Source organism: Dermacentor silvarum, chromosome 1, assembly GCF_013339745.2.
Source record: "Dermacentor silvarum isolate Dsil-2018 chromosome 1, BIME_Dsil_1.4, whole genome shotgun sequence".
NCBI classification, from domain to species: Eukaryota; Metazoa; Arthropoda; class Arachnida; order Ixodida; family Ixodidae; genus Dermacentor; species Dermacentor silvarum.
Window position 1 is genome coordinate 224,343,545 of NC_051154.1, and position 18,940 is coordinate 224,362,484.

Sequence of the window (18,940 nt, forward strand, 5' to 3'; positions counted from 1 at the left end):
TCGGCATATGGTTGACGCTTGATCGCCTTGTAAATATACTGTAAATACGTTTTCTGTTGTGTTTGCCTCCCGTAGCAATATTAAAATGGCAACTCCTTGTTGAACAGAAAAGTGTATACAGTAGACTTCCGTTATCCAACTCCGGTTAATCTTTCGGTTAATTCGACTCTGACCAAAGATCTTGGCCAGCTCCCATGCAGTTCTACGGCCCTAAACATTTGTTATTTTGATCCTAAAATTGGCATTCGCCAGATAATCCGAACTGACCAGCTACAGGCATGCACCTGACTCCAATAACGACCCCTTTTAGTGGCAGCGTCTGTTTCAAGATTTTCGAGCCATAACGGTAGCTCACAATGTCCGATTATGGTATTGACCTGGTTCTAAAGAGCACATTTGTTTTCGAAGGAAATTAAGCCGGAAACTGCCTGCACTGTGCACTCGAATGGGAAAACTAAAACTGCATTTGCAGCATTCATACACTTTACCGCATAACACGGCTTTGTTGCAGTGAGGGTGACTTTAGAAAATCAGCTTACATTCTCAAAAATAAGGTATGCGTTAGGTTTATACTTGGGTTTGAAGTTTTATGTCATTTGCACTTCAGTTTTATAGTTTGGAAAAATAGAAAGTTGGCGCACGTTTGTCTCGGAGGCGTCTTAAAGTCAATTACATACTGCCATATGAATCAGCGGTGTTTTAGCATTTTTTTTAATGTTCAATTCGACCCACGGATAATTGGATCAATTTCGTTGGTGCCGTCAGGGTAGAATTAACGAAAGTCAACTGTAGAAAGCCCATGCTGATGCACCAGGAAAGTAACCTATACTGCCTCACTGCATGTCGTCTTGCTTAGTCAGCAAAAAAGCATAGAAAAGTAAGCTATGCTGCCTCACTGCATGTAGTCTCGCTTAGTCGGCGAAAAAAGCATGGAAAATGTGGCTCACACAATGTCCACAAATGTTCTGTTGCAGATTCAGTCATCCATCTTATCCAATCTTTACAGTGTAGCCATATCACCAATTGCTTAGCCTCCTATTTCCCAAAAAGTCATTGCCAAAAAAGTGATATGATTCACGTTTTTTGCCATCCAAGCAGTGTTTATTGTCGTTTATTATTGCTTTCTGTAACCTAACCTGCATGTTAACACTGAGCTATATGGCAAGCTTACTGAAAGCTAAAAAAGAATACTGGGCATTTACTTCTCCAAGTTATTTTTTTAGACATAAAAAGTTTGTGCTTGATGGCGAGCCGCATTTGCGGAATGCTTGCAAAAACAGTAGCTTACATTGTCTTTCACTAGAATAGAGATATTAGCATCGCTGAGAAAGCCACTGCCTACTTGCCTGTGAGCAAGCTGTGGATCTGTTCATTGCAGATCCAGAAATAAAACAAAGAGGGCAGGCGAAAATGAACTATTCTGTATCATGTACATTTTCTCTCAATTTACATACTTACTTTATGATGCCAGCTGCTAGAGTTTTAAAAGGACTTCGCAGAGAAACTTCATCGAGTATCTTCACGTGACCTGAACTTCCACGAACTCACCAGGAACCAGATAAAGAGCAGCAAGATTGGTCACAACTCGAATTTAACAATATCTTACTAAAGAGTCACGCGACACAGCATATATCTTGCATTGCATTACCACAAACATGGCTCCACACAATAGTTTTCTCTGAAAACATATGTGAATGCAGGGAACTGCAGTACGTTTACCATTGTAGTGAAGTTGATCAGCTCGATCACAGAGAAGAGAAAGGAATGACAAATTGTCCTCCAGCCTACCCCCTCCCAAAATGGCAATTCTTTCTGACCAGATCAATCTTATATGTATTTTTATTAATATATATACAATGAGTATGGATATTGTATCGGAGAGTAGATAAGAGTTGGTCAGCAATGTCAAATGCACACAACCTGTGGCTTACAAAAGAAATGAAACTGGTCACTATTTAGTGACAGTTTTCTTTTGTGTGTAACAACTTGGCTCTTGACAAGTTTCTCATTCTATAAAGGTTTATACAGTGAAATATTTGGAGGCATTTGAGGTATCACCTGACCCAAGGGACTTCCAGTGGCAGCCTGTCTGGATCTCAAGATTCCGGACACCCACCAATATACAGCACATCTGACTGCAGCTGTGGGAAAACGAGGGATAAGGATTGATTGTGAGATTCATGGCAGTTCCGAAGTTTTTAACTTAGTACCTGCTATATACGAGGTCGAGACTATGCCACTAGACCACTGCTGTGCTGCAGTCGCCATAATATTAATTACTCATTGTGCAGCTGGGCTTGTTGGTAAGATAGACAGAACGCCAACTCAAGTGACCACCGTGTGTGTCTGCTCATCCGTGTTCTCATGCTGTGGCTCAAGCCTTGAATGCATGTGCTTGTCCGCTGAATTATCGTCCCCACTCCTTAACCAGTACTATTTGCAAATTACTCGAACATATATCCACACTCAAGTCAATCAACTTCCTTGAAGACCATAACATTATTTTCAAGTATCAGCACGGTTTTCGCAAGGCTACTCATGCGAAACCCAACTAGCTGGATTTATTAGTGACATACAGCATTGATAGACGCTGGGTTTCAAGTTGACGCAATATTTTTAGATTTTTCCAAGGCATTTGATCGTGTTCCACACCATAGGTTGTTACTTAAACTTTCACAGCTTAACATTCATCCTACTATAATTGCATGGATCACCGATTTTCTCTCATCTAGAATTCAATTTACATCAGTTAACAATTCTAACTCATCTTATGCTGATGTTACGTCTGGAGTTCCACAAGGCAGAACACTTGGACCTTTACTCTTTCTAATCTATATTAATGATTTACCCAGTTGCGTGTTATCCAAAATCAGACTATTTACAGATGATTGTGTACTTTATCGATGTGTAACAGTAACACTGATAATCACTTACTACAAAACTGACCTGGAGGCAATAAGTGCATGGTGTTCTAATTGGTTAATGCCATTAAATATTTCCAAAACCTAAACTCTTGTCTTTCACCAATAGGCCACGAATTCCAACAACCTACTCCCTTGATAACAACGCTGTGGAACTCGCCACAACTTCCAAGTACCTTGGCATCAATCTTCAGTCAAACTTATCAGGGAATAATCACATTAATCTTACCCTTGCCTCTTTAACCGCACTCTTGGACTTATTAAACATAACTTAAAGAAGCCCCAATGCATGTTAAAAAACTAGCGTACACAACATTAATCCGTCCTAAACTGAATACGCGTCTGCATTTGGGATCCCGACAACTTATATCATCAGCAACATCGAAGCCTTGCAAAACCGTGTTGCGCGATTCATTTTTTCAGATTATTCACGTTACACCAGCGTCACCTCGTTAAAGAATAAAGCTGAGTTGGACACCTTAGCACTTCGCCGTAAAATTTCTCGCCTATCACTTTTCCATAAGCTTTATCACCATCCATCACTTCATGATGATTTCTTTCAGTCACCACCAGTTATCTTTACACGTCGTGACCATCCATACAAAGTCAACGCATTAACTGCCAGTCATTCCATTATGCATATTCATTCTTACCGCGCACAATAACGAGTGGAACGCCTTACCATCAGACATTGCCACGGAACCTGACTTGGCTAAGTTTCAAGATTTAATTTCGCTCACGACTTGTCAACTAATCTTATTATTATTATCTTGGGACTTTTACAGTGTTTTCGATGTTTGTTGCTGTTTTGCTTTTCATTGCAGTTGCCTTATGTTGTCCTAATATGTACTCATGTTTTCTCTGAAATAATTGTGACTTATTTGTATATTACCTATGTTTTCACTCTATTATTACTTTTGTTATATTGTCTTGTTTTTAATATGATGTATAATCTATGACCAGTGCCTGTGACCCCTCCCCCCCCCCATGTAATACCCTCATGAGGGCCTTTGGGGGTATTTTGAATTTAAAAAAATCTAGTTTCAACACTGGCTACTATATTTTGACGACTAATATAATTTATGTTTTTAACTTATAGCCAACTACATAATGTACCTCGTACTACATTCTGAACGTTGCTGCACTGTAGTGGGATTTCTGTGTAACGCACTGGCCTCTACCACCAAATGCCTGAAAAATGAAAAAATAATTATGTAGATCCCACACACTGTGGGGATTTAGTTTAGGGTTCTGCCGAGCATTGCAGCATTGACCAACGTGTTTGGTATGGCGAGTGATGTGTGACAAGCATTGCGAGGAGAGTACAAAGGCCCTTCGCTTTCGTACTCTCCTTGCAATGGTAGTATAATATAAAGGTTTCTTTGCCTCTTCCTGCCTACACTGTGGTGGCTACTGTTTTGCGAGTGGACAGCATGGCTTATGCGGTATGCACAATGGTTATGTGCCCATTCTGGGCCCGTCTGCTGATTTGGGCATGGGTCACTGTGGCACAAGGAGTATAGAATCATTATATGTAGTATTAAGATGAATGTCATACTTTTCTGTGCATACACCTCTTGTCAACATTTTTTCACTCAACGAGCACATACCACCTTCACCCTCAATGCAAAGGTAGTACAATGTCGACACAGTGTCCATGTTGTGGAAGCTGCTACAATGAAGGGACTGGGAAATGTGGGTGAATCGCAAAGCTGGAGCAGTCTAAAACACCTCGAAGTGCTGCCACAAAGGAAGAATGGGAGAAACTGACATGCTCTCAATTTGACGAGCAACTTGTACATGCACACGATGCTCCGACACATATCGTGCACCATAATGCATGGGCCACTACCTCATATACCTAGCTACACATTGGCGAGCGCAAAGTATGTGCACAACAGCGGCCTAATGGCTAAAGCGTTGGGCTGTTATGTTGGGAGACAGGTTTGGACTCGCTGCCAGACATATTTTTGTTTTCAATCGGAAAGACTAACAGGAGCCGGGACATAAAATTGCCTACTGCAAAGTGCTTGGTATGAAGAAAGAATTCTTGCGTTAAAAATGCTCAAATCCAGCATCATGCAATATTTAGTAAGTACTTTTCCACACACCTAAAATGCTTTGCGGTGGAGCACGGTGCAAGTGTGGTGGCTTTGCCACAAGGTTGACGTGCATAACAGTAAAGAGCAATGCAATAACAGCGGCTTTTTCACATAACCAAGGTTCATTGCGGTGCAGCACAGTGCAACAACCGCGGCTTCCACACAAAGCTAAGGTGCATAATGCTACAGCAAGATGGAGCAATGTTTTTCACAGATGCAATGTAGAGGCTGTTTGCGTGCACTTCAATGTTTTTATAATCAACTAAAGTGGTTGTGAATCTTGCGACCATATGGCTAGACGAAACGAAAAAGCGTCTGTCTGTCGCCTGTGTACAGATAACTATCATCATCAGCATTGGCTCGAGCATCGTTGTCTCTTCCGAAGCTGGCTTGTTGGCACCCCTCGGGTTTCGCTCATGCCACTGCTCCCGCGTTCGTTGTCTTCTTCCACAGGTGGCTCCGTTGCGGCTCATAATTCCAGCGTAGAATTTCACTTCTCTTGTGACGTTCGTAATTGGGGAGGCTGCATGAGCCATTGCTTAAGGAGGTATGAGCCATTCGTTGTCTTACGTGACGGACAGATTTAATTTCAAAGAATCACAAGCAGCGGCAATGGCGGGCAAATGCTGCTAACCACACCGCCAAGCAAACGTGAGACATCGAATGCAGGCAACAACGGCGGACACACTTTCAGTGACGTCGTTCTCTCCGTCGCAGCCAACATGTGTGTAACCTCATTAAGAAACACAAAGACGTAATTAACCCAGTCATAAACACTGCGGCCGCACTTTTCAGCTTTGCTGGTTAACCATCTGTATGGAGTGCTTGGGCGGTGATTTTTTCTTTTTTGTGTTTCTTTTCTTCACTTTTCAGACTGCAGAATGCATATTTCTACATTCATCATCATCAGCCTATATTTTATGTCCACTGCAGGACGAAGGTCCTCTCCCTGCGATCTCCAATTACCCCTGTCTTGCGCTAGTGTATTCCAACTTGCGCCTGCAAATTTCCTAACTTCATCATCCCATCTGGTTTTCTGTCGACCTCGACTGCGCTTCCCTTCTCTGGTATCCATTCTGTAACCCTAATGGTCCACTGGTTATCCATCCTACGCATTACATGACCTGCCCAGCTCCATTTCTTCCGCTTAATGTCAACTAGAATATCGGCTATCCCGTTTGTTCTCTGATCCACACCGCTCTCTTCCTGTCTCTTAACGTTAGTCCTAAGATTTTTCGTTCCATCGCTCTTTGTGCGGTCCTTAACTTGTTCTCGAGCTTCTTTGTTAACCTCCAAGTTTCTGCCCCATATGTTAGCACCGGTAGAATGCAATGATTGTACACTTTTCTCTTCAACGACAGTGGTAAGCTCCCAGTCAGGATTTGGTAATGCCTGCCGTATGCACTCCAACCCAATTTTATTCTTCTGTAAATTTCTTTCTCGTGATCAGGGTCCCCTGTGAGTAATTGACCTAGATAAACGTACTCCTTTACAGACTCTAGAGGCTGACTGGCGATCCTGAATTCTTGTTCCCTTGCCAGGCTATTGAACATTGTTTTGTCTTCTGCATATTCATCTTCAACCCAATTCTTACGCTTTCTCGATTAAGGTCCTCAATCATTTGTTGTAATTCGTCTCCATTGTTGCTGAATAGGACAATGTCATCTGCAAACCGAAGGTTGCTGAGATATTCGCCGTTGATCCTTACTCCTAAGCCTTCCCAGTCTAAGAGCTTGAATACTTCTTCTAAGCATGCAGTGAATAGCATTGGAGAGATTGTGTCTCCTTGCCTGACCCCTTTCTTGATAGGTAACTTTCTACTTTTCTTGTGGAGAACCAAGGTAGCTGTGGAATCCTTGTAGATGTTTGCTAAGATATTCACGTATGCCTCCTGTACTCCTTGATTACGCAATGCCTCCATGACTGCTGGTATCTCTACTGAATCAAATGCCTTTTCATAATCTATGAAAGCCATGTAGAGAGGTTGATTGTACTCCGCAGATTTCTCGATTACCTGATTTATGACATGGATATGATCCATCGTAGAATATCCCTTCCTGAAGCCAGCCTGTTCTCTTGGTTGGCTGAAGTCAAGTGTTGCCCTGATTCTATTGGAAATTATCTTGGTGAATATTTTATACAATACTGAAAGCAAGCTAATGGGTCTATAATTCTTCAGTTCTTTAACGTCTCCCTTCTTATGGATAAGTATAATGTTGGCGTTCTTCCAGCTCTCAGGTACACTTGAAGTTGTGAGGCATTGCGTATAAAGGGCCGCAAGCTTTTCAAGCATGATATCTCCTCCATCTTTGATTAAATCTACTGTTATTCCATCTTCTCCAGCAGCTTTTTCCCCTGGTCATGTCTTTCAAGGCCCTTCTAACTTCAGCGCTAGTTATAGAAGGAGCCTCTGTATCCGGTTCATCACTATTTTGAATGAAAGTAGCTTGGCTGTTTTGGGCACTGTACAGGTCAGTATAGAATTCTTCCGCTGCTTTTACTATGTCATCGAAATTGCTGATGATATTACCATGCTTATCTTTCAGTGCATACATCTTGCCTTGTCCTATGCCAAGCTTTCTTCTTACTGATTTAATGCTGCGTCCATATTTTACGGCTTCCTCAATCTTTCCCACGTTATAATTTCGAATATCCCTTACTTTTTTCTTGTTGATTAGTTTTGACAGTTCAGCGAATTCTATCTGATCTCTTGAGTTGGACATTTTCATCTTCTGTCGTTTCTTTATTAGGTCCTTTGTTTCTTGGGAGAGCTTACCTACTGGTTGCCTTGGTGCCCTACCTCCCACTTCAACTGCTGCTTCTGAAATCAACCTAGTTACAGTTTCATTCATTACCTCTATGTTGTCTTTATCTTCCTTTTCTAAAGCTGCATATTTGTTTGCAAGCACCAGCCTGAATTGGTCTGCTTTTACCCTTACTGCCTCTAGGTTGGCCTGTTTCCTCTTGACTAATTTCACTCTCTCTCTCTTCAAATTGAGAGAAATCCTAGACCTCACTAACCTATGGTCACTGCACTTAACCTTACCTAACACTTCTACATCCTGCACTATGCTTGGATCGGCAGAGAGTATGAAATCTATTTCATTCCTTGTTTCTCCATTAGGGCTTTTCCATGTCCACTTCCTGTTGCTGCGCTTCCTGAAGAAGGTATTCATTATTCGGAGCGTATTCCTTTCTGCGAATTCTACTAACATCTCTCCTCTTGCATTCCTAGAATCGATGCCATAGTTGCCAATTGCTTGCTCACCAACCTGCTTTTTCCCCCACTTTTGCATTGAAGTCGCCCATGACTAAAGTATACTGAGTTTGCACCTTTCTCATTGCTAGTTCAACATCTTCATAAAACTGTTCTATTTCTTCATCATCGTGACTAGAGGTTGGGGCATAGGCTTGTACTACCTTCATTTTGTACCTCCTATTCAGCTTTATTACGACGACTGCTACCCTCTCATTAATGCTGTAGAATTCATCAATGTTGCCCGCTATGTTGTTATGCACTAGAAATCCTACCCCGGATTCTTTCTTATCTGGAAGACCTCTGTAGCAGAGGACGTGGCCGTTAGTCAGCACTGTGTAAGCCTCACCAGTTCTTCTAACCTCACTAAGGCCAATAATATCCCAGGAAATGCCTGATAATTCTTCAAATAGTCCTGCTAAGCTAGCCTCACTCGATAGGGTACGCGTGTTGAACGTTGCCAGGTTCAGTTTCCATTGGCGGCCTGTCTTGACCCAGAGATTCTTAGCACCCTCTGCCGCGTAGCAGGTCTGACCGCCGCCTTGGTCAGGTGCTCCGCAGCCACTGGGAACTGAGGGCCATGGGTTAATTGTCGGAGTCATGAGGGAGGTAGTGGCCGAATACTGCACCAGGGAGGCCAATTCCTGTTCTGGTGAGGGAGTGACTTTGATGAAGCTTAGTGGGCCTTCCTAGTTTGGTTGCACCTGAACTAGTATAGCCCCACTAGGTCTCGGCGATATATTTTTTTCTTGCCGGTGTCAGGCACCACTCCATGCCTGAAAATGTGGTGGACTGGAGTAGGATTCGAACTTACGACCTTCAGATTTGAAGCCGGGTATTCTACCTCTGCTCCACGTGATCCTACATTATTTCCACGTGATTTCTACATTATATTAGGGCAAATAAGTAGCTTTTTATATTCAACACCTTTTAAACAGTGCGTAGTAATAGTGACCACAGTATATTAGTGAAAATATAAAAACATTTGCATAATGCAGATCAATAAGTGTTGCCTCTAGGATCACTTAAAATCATGTCACTTACTGAGTGCACATAAAAAGCACTTCCAAAAGGTGGGCTCAAATGCTCAAACTTCAGTCACAGGACGCATTCTTGGCGTTCACTAAAATATGGGCCATGACCCTGACACTGCCTACATCAGATTCAGCTTGCAGTTGTGAAGTGGCCTGGGAAGTTCACAAATAGATGTGAAATTATTTTAAACTACATACTATAGTTTGTACCTGCAGTTGTGCCTGCTCATAGCATAACTGGCGCTATCTAGCACACTTGTGATAAAAAGCAGTTCCCCAAAAGAAAGGTGCTCCTTTTTGTAAAACTTCCGGGACTGTATATCAGGTCTGATACAGGCACAGGATCACAAAAAGGGTCTGAGAATCCAAGACCCATTTCCTTGAGGCAAAGACCTCAAATTTAGCATAGAGCCAGAAACCAGGAACAGTCAGTCCTACTCACACATGCCTATTTTAATTTTTCTCATTTAGTTTCAGGTTAACCTAAATTATTGCCATCATGATAGCCATCAAATAATATGGTAGCATCAATGTTTGTATTAATCATTTAAGCATTGAAATCTAAAAGCTTGCAGCAGAGTGAAAGGTCAGAAGGACAAGGGAAGAGAGGGGAGGCATCATATTCTAAAATTTCATATTTTTAGTGGGTTGCAGTGTAATGGAAATTGGCAAGCACTAATTGAGCGACAAGGCCACTGGACACAGGAAAAGCAGATTTAGCTGAAACACAGCAGCCTGTAAGAAAGAAAGGCAACAATCATTCTTTGCGATGCTTGGTCTGAATCACTGTTTTACATGCCATCGGTGATCACGAACATGCTGGAGGTAAAGCATATGCTGTGGCTCATTTTGCGTCGCCTGTGCTACTAAAACCATTCTTACCATCTTACTAAAACCATTTGTGAAAAAGCATGCCAACAATAATTCAGAATTGAGCACCATGTGTGTCATGAAGCATCACATCATAGCCACAAGAACGTTGTCGTGTCGCCAGAAGTAACCTGAACAATGAGGACACATCTATAGCGGCTTAACTTTAACAAACTGAATGCCTTGGAAGGAAGATTCACTGAGCTAACACATCTATGGCAACCCAACCAGAAATCTCGAGTACCCTCTGAAGAAGACGCGAAAAGGCACTCAATGTGCACATCACAGGGTTGCAGTGCCCAATGTATCATTTATGCTATGCTGTGTTTGATACCTACAAATTGTGATTTAAACATAAGAAACACAGGAGCCTATAGTCATGTTTCTTTCTATGCTCGATCGAGTTCTCAGTTATGGATAGCTTAGCAAACTAATTACTAATTAATTACTATGTAGCGGCAAAGGCAGGCACCAACAAAGGATGTGAAAGAAGACGGTTGTTGTTGTTCGTGCTCACTCTGCTTGGCCATGGACCAAGCCCCTTTTGTGAATCTTTATTCCTGACATAAATCACGCTTAGAGCTAAATTTGCACACACATTTATTGGGCGTGCTGGTTCTATAGTTCAACCTCGAACTTTGTGTGCGGACTCTACCTGCAGTCTTGGCTATGCCTGACCACAAGGAGCAGCAAGATGCCACCTCACCCCAAGATGTCAAATGATGTGGCGTGTCAAGGCAGCAAGACTGTGTTGTATTCAGCAACACTGACAACCATATTGTGGAGGACCGGCTTTCCTCCTATGTACAACACGACACATCAGCACAATAAGAACAAGGAAATGCCCCACACATGTGCACGGCGCTAAACTGGATGCACTACCTGCAAGAGAGAATGAGGGAGAGTGAGCTTCACGTCACTCGAGCACCTGCTTACAAATGTTTTTTTCTTTGGGCACAGTATCGAATACAAAGCACAATACACCAAAATAGAGAAACCAAAAACAATTGCACGCACAACGCGTCACCAAAGCAAACACAACACCTGCTTTATATGTTGCATATGAGCTGAAATGGGTGAATCCCAAACTCTGCGAGTGTCACATAACACCTGAAAGCATTAGCTGCTACGAGAGAACCAGTGCGGTTAATCTGGCGAGCTATGCATGCATCTGTAGCCTAATGGGCAAATAATTGGGCTGCTGCACTAGGGACTCGCGTTCAATACCCACCATCAGGAGCATTACTAATTATTAATGAAGCTACCTGGGCAGGTGTACTAAGAAATTCGAAAATAGATCATGATAATGCTTTGCATTAAGAGACAACTTGCTGCCGGTTGGAGTTTAACCAACATTTTCTGCTTTGCGCTTGCGATGCTCTACCAAGTGAGCTACGTCAGCAGTTGTCCCAATGTCCATTTTCTTGGATAGTTTCACATGTGTACCAAACTTTGTCCTGGAAGTGCTAGACAGCAGAACTAACAGCCATGATGGCAGATGTGAAGTATCCTTTAAACCCCTGACATTAAATACAACATTATCTTAAAAGCAGGCAACTGGCCAATGAACACTCGTGTTCTACCTTGAGGCACTAAGGCTGCCAATGTCGAGACATTTGCATTTTATGAGCTACAAAAATCAGGGGAACCACGGAGCTCAATTTCTTGTTAGTAACAAGCACAGACAACGAAGCAACAGTGGCTGCATAGAAAAATGGGCTAGAGCTCACGACAAGCATTGGCAACTCACAATAGAATTCTTTCTCTACAATTCATTGTCTCAAGACACCTCGAAGCAAATTTTGTGGATTATACTTTTAGTACGTCTTTTGCGACTGCAAATTTAAATGCGTGTAATACTTTGTGGCAACTTGGAACATTTTAATGTTTAGCATCTCCATACTTTAAATCTGTGCACGGACAAGCTTTGCCACCATTTTATAACAATAATTATCTGGTGTCATACACAATGACTCAAACCACTATTAGTTAAAGCAACCTTTAAAGGAGCAGAAGCATGCCCTTAGCAAATAGATATACATACCAGGTTTAGACTGAGCAAACTAAGCAGTACTTGTGGCCACTTGCTTTCAACAAGGCAGAAACAGGTCAGATGTTGACAAAGACAACAAATATAAGGTGCGGCCAAAGGAAATAAGCAGAAGCTGTAAAGACAGCAGCAGCACAGTGAAACAAATTAGACAAATGTGCACACCGCAAGCGTTCCTGAGGACAATACACAACGTCACTGCCGCAGTTAGAAGCAAATCCTCCTACAAGAAAAAAAAAAAAAATATCAAGATTGTTTTGGTGTAAACAGCAAGTGTGTGGAGTTGTTTACATTATAAAAACAGCACAGACAACAATTAAGGCGGACACAGTATTTGTGTCATCTGCCTTCCTGCTGTTTTTACAATGTCGATTACAGGTTGCAAAGGTACGCACATGATCTACGAACAACGAAAGCAACGGATGTGTATATATAGAAAGGTGAGCTGAATTCATACACTCATATATGTTTAATTTTGAAGGTGCCCGTAAAAGCGACAGCAGCAGTAAAGCGGGTTTGGTTAACAGCTTGCTCACAACGTACACATTGCACGATTTAACTCCACGGCTCTCAAAAGAGTTGCTAAGAAGCTGTAAGTGAAAGAAATACGCTTTCTTTATCTCACTGCAACAAATGAAAGCCTCTGACGCACCTACCGCGGTCAGCGCAAGCAGTGAGCAAGGTAATTGAATGCAGCAGCAAGGTAATTGAATTGCATGGGTAAATAAGAGGCGCATAGCGTAGTCATCCCATAGAGATGGAGAAACAAAGACCTACGCACGAGATATATACCAAAGGACGGCATTCACCGATAGAGCTAGTTGAGTGCATGCATTTTCCGGCGCGTGAACGCTTCCGCCGTTCGTTTTACATCGGGGTAACGCGTAGGAACTGTGATAGTACTTGTTGAAGGCACGAACGAATAAATTATCCTGCGATCACTACGAGACCTGCGACAACCGTTTCGTGCTCCTTCGAATTTCGAGATCACATCGGCCACAGCTCAAATGCGCAACCGGTTGTTTTTACAAGTGTCAGCTAGAGAACGGGCAATCGCACGACACTCACCTTTGCTCCAAATGTGTCGCGGCAGCTGAGCAACAAATGTCATCAAACCCAACCCTGCAATGTCCGCATTCAGCTACTAAGCAAGTGCAAAAAACGAAACTTGAATGCTCACAATGCGCGCGCGAACGAGGCGCGAACCATAGTGTCTGAGTTGGAGAGTAGCTATTTCAAAAAGCAAAAAACAAGCAATAATGTGACGTCACATCCGGCAAAGGAGAGTTGTTCTCCTTTCTCATCTTCTCTCAGCTCACGCATGCGCAGCGACATCGGAGCCCTCGGGGGCGACGTTCAGGTATACCGTTTACCGTGCGCACGCACGTAAAACATGGCGGCGGTCCCGGTCGCCCGCTTCGAACTGAATTTGGCGTTGTTTTTGTAGAATTCACTTCGTTCGTAGCAAATGACTGCGTAAACAGCTTTTGCTTAGTCTCATGCCGCTTCGCCGAGAGAGTGTTATGGCTAATCTTGAGGAATTTTCGAGATCGCTTCTCGTTTCGAACGCGCCTAAGCCTAACGAGAGAAATTTTTCTTAGGGTGCCTCGATGCCAGCGCCGCCGTTCAGGGTGGTGCCAACCTTTGACCGCCCCCGCGCCGCCGCTTTCTCGCTGCGACGCCATATTGTGTCACACCGAGCCGTTGCGATTGCTTGGTGCCGGTGCTGAGTTCGAGGCACAGTGCGCGCGGATGCTTCGCGGACGCTTCTACTTGCTAGACAGTGTTCAGCCGCATGACTGACAAGCTATCAAGTGCATCGTGTCGACATGACGGGCTGTTGTGTTCCCAAGTGCGCCGGATCGACGCGTAAAGGACTGCGTTGTTTTCGCTTCCCCCGGGACCCAGAGCGACGGAAGAGATGGGAAGCCCAAGTAAAGCGCGATCACTGGAAGGCAACGGATAACTCCTGCATTTGCGAGGTAAGTGTCAAGAATGTTTAGACTACCGCACCGTGTTTTTCATTTAAATAAGAAAGTATTCTCTGATCCTCGCTCACGTACCTACGTTCGCTCACGAACTAAGTAAGCACTGCACCGATGCTGTCTGAGTAGCGTATGGTTTGCGAGCGCGCGTCGCATAGGCTTTTTTCGTTTTGATGGGCGCAGTCTGTACCCTTATTTTAAGGATTGACGAAGATGCTTAGCCGCGAAGTAGTCTTACATTAGCTACGAATCGTCACGTAAGCCACCTATTTTCCTTTTTCACGGGAAGCACACATCGTGTGTGTCTCTTGTTTTTTTTTTTTCTTTTTTCGGTACTGGTTATTTGGGACTAAAGAACGCAGTGCTTCGGCCGGGGAGAGCGGCTGTTTTGTACGTGGTAAGCGAAACATTGTGATTTTCTCTGATTTCTCGGGAGATATCTTGCGGACCTCAGGGTGTTACGTTACATAGCTGATTTTTTAGACTTGTACATATTTGTAGCGTGGTGATCGTAAGCCGATGGTCATTCGTGCTCATTCCCGATCGTAGTGGGTACTGTGACGGTCTTTAAATGCCTGTGCACGGTATGCCCAGGTGTAGTAGAGTTAAGGGGCATCATGGGACCAAAATGTTTCGGCGCTTTCTGGCATGGTGTCTGTTGTAGCCTGTGCATTTCTTCGAAACGTGTGAAGCGAGGTAATACAGCATTGCTTCTGCTAAAATTTATTTTTAAGCACTCTCTGTTCTCAGTTCTCTGTTCTCAGTTCTCACAGTTCTCTGTATTTACAAGGCAACTTTTCATATCAATAATCACTTTTGTTGTTTTACCTGTACTTAGAAACACTTTGAAGAGGACCAGTACGAGGGAAATCGACAGGATGGGCGCCGTCTGTTAAAGTCAACAGCCCTACATCATCATGGACTATATTTTCGAAGTGAAAAACATTGCTAATCTGTATTTGACTGTCTTAGTTTCATTTACGGTTTTTGTACGTGATATGTATGCAGTGTTGTTTATTTTTTCAATGTAGTTATCAGTGTTCTAATGGTTATTTATGAAATGTTCTGTACTCGCCATCGATGTGTTTGGCTGATGCGACGTATTCGATGGTAGCTGATGTATGTATTCTGGCTGGATATCTTGATTAATATTACCCGCGGTTGCGTTTTCTTGTTTGCATTCTTGTTTTCGATTTATATTGTGTGTAATAAGGTTGATGTACTCACTTGAACCCCCCCCCCCCCCCGTGTAATGAATAAAAAAAAACAAAAAAAAAAAAACAAAAAAACTCTCACTATCCCGAATTGTGTGTCGAGCCTACCTTGCGAATTAATTTTTTTATCTCGTCTTTCAAGATAACCTTCAGGTGCCACACAGTACATATAATTTTTCATGTACATATCTCTTTCATGATTGATTGTACTAGACATTATAAGTAAATGTATTTTGTGCATCGTTTGATTTCTTGTGTGTACTACGCAAGATTGACACAGACAAGTTACGTTACATTTTTCTCTACAGCACTAACTAAACCTAATTTTCACATCGCAGTTATTTTTACACCAGCTTAATCCTGTCAGCACACAGTGTTGTGGGCAAAAAAAAGCAAAAATTGCGCGTAGATATCGTCAAATAATTGCAACGAACGCGAAGAGCACGCGCAACGAAAGGGAAACTAACCGCCGTGCGCGAGTGGCTGGCTACGGTAAAGGAGGCGTGACGTGTAAACCAAAATACAACAGCGAAAAAGAAAAACTTCCACACACAGGGGGTCGCAAACCTTATATACCAAGCATCGAAGCGCAAAAAAAATAGTGCGTATTTTAAACATACACACGGCATATTAAATGTGATTGAATTAGGCAACTTGGGGAATGTTCCCGGCGCCATACATTTACGTCTTCGACCTTCGACGAGTTAACGGCTATTGGTTATAAAGATATGCAGGTGGGACACCGATAAAAAAAATCCTCATCAAGGCAAAGCACTTGGAAGCGCGCCGCGAGTAACACTTTATCAACGCAAGCGTAGCTGAGTCTCAGCTCGTGTGACACAATATGGCGGCGCCAGCGGGGTTGTCTCCACCCTGGACGGCGGCGCTGGGCATCGAGGCACCCTAATTTTTCTGAGATGCGAGCGCCATCTGTCGCTAAAGTCATGAGATATACGCGAAGACGGCATATGGCCTCTGAGATGGGAGGATTTCGGAGGCTATGGTAGACAGCTTGTACTGCTTGTCTGTTTCGTTGCAGATCGACGGACATGTGAAGTAAAAATACAACGCGCTCCTCGCTTCCATTGCGCTGCTTATCGCACTCTCCGGACGCACACACACATAGAATTGGGTGCCCTATGTATCCGAAATTCAAAGCGCACGTAAACTACGCTATCACGCTACACTAAAACTCTCTTTCTGCAAAGTTCGTTTGCGGAACGGTAACGCTATTTCCCGTAACCCCGCTATTACGCTAACGCTAAACTAAAACTGTCTAATAAGTTGCAAGCGGGGCACAGCGCTGTGCCCAACGCCTGTGCCAACATCTGTACGTCACCGTTCCCGTAGGCTGCCGGTCGTATTCGCAACGTAGATGGGTGGGTTTTTACGTGTTGGCATGCTGACACATTTCTTAATTCCTGAGATGTACTATTTATCTCTGCGTCAAACCCGAAACAAAAGACGGTACATTCGGTACAGCAGCATAAACAGCCGCTTCGCTCAGTTATATACCAACGGTGTCAGCGATGGCATCCGCGTTTTTGCAGGAGAACAACACGGCTTTAAATGAGCGCTTATGCGAGCACAGTTTGCTCTAATAATGCTTTATGACACGTGCAAACTAACTATCGCGAAGTTAAAGAAAAGTGAGAATCAGTAATAAATTAACAGCCCAATATTTGTAACTGGATCACACTGCAGTCGCCGTTGTTTAAGTGGCTCAGCCGCTCATACTGACTCGTCTCACGATGGAACAACGCGGCTCATATGAGCAGATATGTGTTTTATTATACGTTTTGACATTCTTTCATATCAGCGCCTTTTCATATATGCACCTTTCCCCCATTTTTTGACGCTAACAACGATCTGTGGCTGTAGATGCCGATGTAAACAAGTGCATCGCTTTGCTCGAAAACATCTTATTTATGCGAAATGTCTACAGAATGTGTAAAAAGAATTACAAAAAAAAGCGAGGTGCAAGTGCAGGAGTTAGCGCCAACAAACTCCAAAGCAGCCGCTACGGCAGAGGGAACTCAGCGTGCCTTTATCGGCCGCACTGTAAACAAAACAGCACACTCAGGCCTGCTCACCCTACATGTATATAGTTGGTGAGTGCTACATGGCTTCCAGGAACGACATGCTGCCCCCCCCCCCCCCCCCCCCCCAGACGCCATTAATAATTATTCGCGATCCACGAAACGCACAACCGATGCGCACTTAACACGGGCGCAGGTTCACAAATCAACCGGCGAAAGCCCCAGCACCCTACCAAAACGTTTCCAGCGGCGCGCGGCAGAGGGCAGCACAGGAAAATGAAAAAGGCGGATTGCCAGATTACCAGTGCTATGGCCGGCAGTCGTAAAGCTGGTGGCGATATCCTGTGACGATTTTGCTACAGTGCATTTGAGTTTCCTTTTTTGTCAGTGTTATTCTCGAAGGAAATCATAAAAGTATACATTAACAATTATGTTGCTCCCAACGCTTTACAGAGCAGTTAGTTAGAGTATGTAAGTTGCAGTATTAGTTTTGTGTGCTCTCTGGTTAGACACTGCGTCACCAGATGTCACTACCAGCGTTTGTTTCTGCCGTACACCTCTACTAGGGTGGCTTACCTCTACGGTTACCTAGCAAACCACGAACGGTACGAAGTTTGCGGACAATTTATTTTTCATTCAATCTTAATGAAATTATGCATGCTTGTTTAGTTTTTCATGCAGCTTTCAAATATAATTTTATTCTTTGTGCATAAACAATAGAATTAAAAATCACATTCTATTGTTTCTAGCCTCTATTATGAGAAAGTAGAAAAATAAATTGCAAGACCGTAGAGGCTTGCGCTAGTCGGTACATACTCGAGAAAAATAAAATTTTAATTTTCATATGTATGACACTCAAGTGGTTTCTTTATCGCTGTTCTGAGATCATGCGGGTCACCTTGCGGGGCTTTTTGTCGCTGGTAAGTTTGTTTGAGTACAAAAATTTGCTGGAGAGCTGCAAATTTCCGCGCGGCGTCAGCAGCGCTGAAACCTACGCTGGCGTTTTTTTCCAGGGACGCCGGCGGACAGCGCGCTGCCGGTTGCTCCCGGCTACGCCATTGGCTACGCTGATGGTGTCACGTGACCAGGCCGTAGGTAGGCGAGCGCTCTCGCAAGGCGCCTGGTCACAACACCCGGCAGGGACCTCTCCATGGGAAAAAATTGCCGCGTAACTGCGTGCTTCGCTGCAAATGTCGTCGAAAGTCTTCTGCCGGCCGTACTACATGAGTGCTGGTCTGATCCGCGGCCACCCGTGATGCTGTTCTCGTACCATTTCCGTCCTCGCATGATAAATACAATGGAGGTTTGTTTGAACAGATTTCATTTTACCGCATTATTTCATCAAGCGGCCATTTATGTTTTGCCCTGCCTCAGACAGCGCTTCCTTTATGTTGAATCGGCCGCATCTGGCTGGCATTGATAAAATTGAGGAGGCGCTGCGTGAGACATGGACGCCATCTGGCAATACA

The 18,940-nt window shown here is 43.5% G+C and overlaps 1 long non-coding RNA gene across 2 annotated transcripts; it reads right to left on the minus strand.

Annotated features, from left to right (window-relative positions):
• Window positions 1–556: 556 nt before the first annotated feature.
• Window positions 557–13,588, minus strand: LOC119436832 (uncharacterized). 2 transcript variants are annotated; one of them, XR_007464777.1, is made up of 5 exons: window positions 13,302–13,588; window positions 12,228–12,348; window positions 10,890–11,065; window positions 9,324–9,466; window positions 557–2,141 (listed from the first exon to the last, which is right to left on the minus strand). It is a non-coding gene; the product is annotated as an uncharacterized LOC119436832 (long non-coding RNA). The 2 variants fall into 2 exon arrangements; XR_007464776.1 differs by having other exon boundaries at window positions 9,324–10,048.
• Window positions 13,589–18,940: the final 5,352 nt, after the last annotated feature.